The 5,048-nt window shown below is 50.6% G+C and overlaps 1 pseudogene; it reads right to left on the reverse strand.

Moving 5' to 3' along the window:
* Positions 1 to 402: 402 nt before the first annotated feature.
* Positions 403 to 2,002, reverse strand: LOC119341624 (annotated as a pseudogene).
* Positions 2,003 to 5,048: the final 3,046 nt, after the last annotated feature.

The following is a 5,048-nucleotide window of genomic DNA, read 5'->3' on the forward strand; positions in this document are numbered from 1 at the left end:
AGAAATAGCAGAACCGTACAGTTTATTTCCCAATAGCTGCTTAGTTGTAGGAAACTCCCGCAAAAAAAAAAAGTTGTAGGAAGCAACGCCCGATGGAAGAGCTTAGTTGAAGGAAGCAACGCATGATGAAAGAGGTTAGTTGAAGAAAGCAACATATATGAGAGAGATAACCCAGAGTAGCGTGCGTGGTATGCGGAAGCAGTTATGATGCAGCAGTCAATTAACAAACTAGCTGAGCAAATCTCGCGCGGGACTATTAACGAACCAGCCCAGCAAATCTGACGACTAACATGCACGGATGCACCTGATCCGACGGCCTCTGACTGGTCTGCTAGGATGCAAAGTGTCTATAGTCTGATGGCTAGCGCTGTCCTTTACTCTTTCATTTTTATTTTCCTGTTATAGTACTTATATAATAGATATTGATGTTCCGAACAGCCAAACCTCATTTTCTTTTCAGGGAGTACAGTCGCATCACATTGGAATATACTATTACATCCAACTCCGTTTATACTAGATAATAAAGATACACAACTTTATTAAGGTTTAGGAAGATTATGTACGTCGCGTGACGCAAGCGGTAAGGGGCTTCTTCATCAGCTTGGAGAACCCATCCAGCTCCGTCATGTCAATGCCGCCGCCGCGGTCCTCCGCCGATGGTGCCCATTCAAACTCACGCACGAGTGCCGCCACGAAGCACTTGATGTGCAACATCCCCATGCTCATGCCGGGGCAGTGCCTATGTCCCGCGCCAAACGGCATCATCCTGATCTCTTTCCGGCCCGGCATCGGGCCAACGTCCTCCGCCTCGCCTCCGGGGAGGAATCGCTCTGGCAGGAACTCGTCAGGGTCGGTCCACGTCTTCCCATCTCTTCCGATGTCGCCTAAGCTGAACATCACCCTCAGGCCCTCGGCCGGCACGGTGGTGGCCCTTGTGACAGGCACTACTTTGGCACCCTCGCCATGCGCGGCGCGCATGAGGACCGGCATCGGCGGGTGCATCCGGAGGCTCTCCAACACCACGGCGTTCAGGTACGGCATGCCGGTGCGAAGGGTTTTGCTGGAAAGCGTGGCGTCAGCCGCGCCATCGATCTCACGGCGTAGCTTGTCCTGCACCTCCAGCCGGTCGATGAGGTGGGCGAGGGTCCACTCGACGCAGGCCGACACGGAGCCCATGCCCGCGGCAAGGAACTCTAGAACGAGACCTACCACCTCGCCGTCTCGGAGCTCGCGCAGGCCATGGCCGTCGCGGCGGCTGCATCATCATCGGGTACGCGGAGATCGAGGAGTGAGTCGACGTAAGGATGGACAATGCCGCCGCAGAGGGGAGATCGTGACCGCCTCCTCGCCTCGATCAGCGGGCGGTACAGCTCGGCCTGCCGCTCGATCAAGCCGGTGACGTGGCGAAGCGCCCTCCAGTTCACGATCTTGGAGAGCATGGAGCCGTCGAATCTGCGGTTGAGCTCCCCCGCGGCGGCTAGGAAATCCCGCACCATGCTCCCCATGGCGCGCACGTGGCCGCCGTCGACGCCATCGCCGAAGCACAGGCGCGCCACCAGCGGGAACACGGCAGCGGTGATGTGGCCGCGGAGGGTCACCTCACGGTCACGGCCGCTGGCGCCAGAGAGCTCCGCCACGAGCGCCTGGGCGGCCTCCTGCCGCAGCGGGGCGAGAGAAGCCAGGCGCGTGGGGTGCAGGATCCCGGCGGTGAGGTTGCAGCGGAGCGCTGACCAGTGCGGGCCGTACCTCACCGTGGTTATGTTCTCGTTCGGCTCGCCGTTTTCCCAGGTGGCTAGGGATACGGGGAAGATCCCGGCCGGCCGGTTCGAGAAGTCGTCGGCGTTGTCGATGAGCGCGCGGTGGGCAACGGCAGGGTCGCCGATCTTGTGAACGACGAGGCGAGCACGTGCCCGCCTACCGTAGCTTCGCAGGAAGGCCATTACGGGCACGGCTAGGAGACACATGAGCACGCCAAGGAGTTCCATTGTTGTTCTAGCTAGACTACATACGCAGGAACTTATAAATGTACATGCATGTTGCTATGTCTCCCTCTATATATATGGAGAGATCCACTGGTCACTGAGAACGACGACACACATAACTACTCCACTAGCGAGCGAGTGGTACCAGTTGACTGCATTACTTATGATGCACGTCAACGATCGACCATGTGTTATCGTATAAAAATGAATTGCCGAGCATGTGGTGCATGGCTATGAATCCACCTAAATTATTACTCATTGATATAGCATGTGCACGGATGAGTCCTCCTTTACTAGCTGGCTGATAAGATTAGGTAATGGAAATCAGATCATCAAAAGGGCTATGTTTGGTAGGGCGCAAATCTCATCTACGCTCTCCCCAATCAGGGTTGGGCCATATTTGGGAACTTCTTTTGGATTCTTATTAAGACACGCTTGCAGTACATTTGAGTATTTTTTCTGACTAACCATATTTAGTTTCTTAGATTTATAGCAAAAAAGCCCATGCATTGCAACGGGAAAAATACCACACGCTCTTAATTTACAAAAAATGTTCTATAATCTGAGAATTTGTAGCTATTTCTTAAATACATGAAGAGTTAAAAAGGTTGTTAAAAAGATACAAGATTTTTAAATCATAAAAGAGATTTTTTTTGTCTGGAAAAGAACATTTTTTATGGCTCATGTTGACGCAGGTACTTGCACCCCTATTTCATCACTATTTCTTGCCATACATGTCATAAGTATTGGTCACTGTTTCATCACTATTTATTTCTTATCAAACTTCTGTTTTATTTTACTTTTTGTCATGCATGCCTCCTTTTTACATTTTTCATGCATGTCCTCTTTTTTTTCTTATATATAGGAGAATAGTGCAACATCTCATCTTCATCGGATCTCCTCTGCATTTTCTCTTTTATTTATTTTATAGCGGGCATCCCATCTTTATTTGGTTCTTTTTATTTATGGTCATGCATGTCCTTATTTATTGGTGTCTCTAATAAATTTATATTTAATTTGATGTCCAATCCTGATTTTGCTGAGGTGTTCAATCAGTATCGGTATGAAAAAAGACAGATAGTGCATTGTTAATTAACATTGCAGCCTAGATAGTATTTTTAAAAATTGTTAATAGGTAAAGTAACATCATATTTAGATTCTACATATTTTTCTAATTAAATTTCATATATAATATGTTAAATTTAGAGTTACAGTTAAAAAGATATGAGTATTTTAAAAAACATTTTATATGTACTGCGGGTTTAATGTTAGAAATATCAAGGGGTTTTCTATAAAATAGCATGACGGACTAAGAATACCTATTTCTTTTATTAGTAGGTATAGATATAGATGGGTCCGTCCCGAGGGGTGACGCTTTGCGTTTGGGAAGCGGCGATCGCGGGGGCGATTAGGGTTTCTGTCGCCGCGCGCACCTAACGCCAGCCCGGCCGTCTGCTCTTCGATCTCCCAAGGGCGGATCGCGCTTTCATCCACACCTGATCTTGCTAATTCGATCTCCTGGACGGAGGGCGCACCCATCCAAGTCCACACCAAGTCGTCGCGCATGCTAGGGAGCGCTATCGTACACCACCGAAACCCTAGTTTGTTCTCAAGTGCTCAGTAGCGGAAGGATGGAGAAGATGGCGGGGATGTTGGAGAGTCTGAGGCTGTCAGAGGAAGAGAGTAAAGGTATGAAGATCAAGAGGGCGGAGAAGGGGAAAGGGAAGCAGGTCGAGATCCGTGCGATCGGGAAGGTCATGGTGGAGAGGCTGGCGCACCCGAGGCGATCTGCAACTCATTAGGGAGGATATGGAGCCCCATACACGGGGTGGACTGCAAGGACCTGGGTGAGAACAGATTCATGTTTATCTTCAAGCAGGAGAGGGAGAAGAGGAAAGCATTGGAGGATGGCCCATGGATGTTTGATAATTCCTTGGTGGTAATGGAGAATTTCACCCGAGCAAGCGAATAGATGATTATGAGTTCAAGGAAATCCCGATTTGGATTCGGGTATATGGGCTGCCACTCGGAGACATGGACGAAGACATGGGAGAGATGATCGGGAACATGGTGGGGGTGTTTGTGGAAGTGGACACCGGTGTAGATGGAAGAACAATCGGCAAATTCCTGAGAGTAAAGGTGAGAATCCAAATTGGTAAACCTCTGATGCATGGATTCAAGTTGGATACAGAACAGGAAGAAGGGGAAGGCGAGGAGGAAGAAAATAGTAGGAGGAAGGAGGAGGCGTCCGAACGAAGCAAGGAGGGGTATGGGAAGGAGGAGGAACAATGGTGCCGGTTTGAGTACGAATACCTCCCTAACTTCTGCTATATTTGTGGGAGGCTAGGCCATGTTGACAAGGAATGCTCTATCAAACTGAAGAAGGGGGAGAGAGCACAATTTGGAAGATGGCTGAAGGCGGACATGGGGATGAGGAGGAGTGGATCACAGGAGGGAGCATGGAGGAGCTCGTCCCGGGGCAATAGTGGTAGTCGTGTCTATGGTTTTGGGAGGCCTATTGATCGATCCGGGAGTGATAGCCTGTCATGGAGGAAGGATGGCAGTAGGTCGAGAGGAGGAGGGGGAGCAGTGGAGAAGGGCCCCGAGGTGACTAGCCCTAGCAAGGGGATGAAACAGGGTGGAAAGGAGGGAAACCCGAGGAAGATATCTTTCATTGAGAAACCCACTGAACCACAAAGAGTTGAAACTGCCTCGACCGCTCTCGTGGTCAAGGAATAGGAGAGACCGTAGCGAATGATGGAGGCATGGAGGTTGATGAAGGAGTTACTATGGAGGAAGGGAAGCGGACTGGGAGCGTGCTACAGGAAGGAGGGGAAGGGGGAGCTAAGGGCGGAAAGGGAGGTAAGGGGAGGGGGCCAGGAACGTTCAAGAGGAAGGAAAGAGCCAGAAAGGAGGGAGAAGGAGCTACGACTCACCTGGTAGCTGGGGGTAGCAGGAAGAGATCGTTGGGGGAGGAGGAGGAGGTGCTGGAGGAGGCCGGCAGGGGGGGTAAGAAGGAGAGGAGGAATGAAGAACACATGAGCGAGGAGAACCTGATTGCTTCGA

This window comes from Triticum dicoccoides, chromosome 7B, assembly GCF_002162155.2.
Source record: "Triticum dicoccoides isolate Atlit2015 ecotype Zavitan chromosome 7B, WEW_v2.0, whole genome shotgun sequence".
NCBI lineage: Eukaryota > Viridiplantae > Streptophyta > Magnoliopsida > Poales > Poaceae > Triticum > Triticum dicoccoides.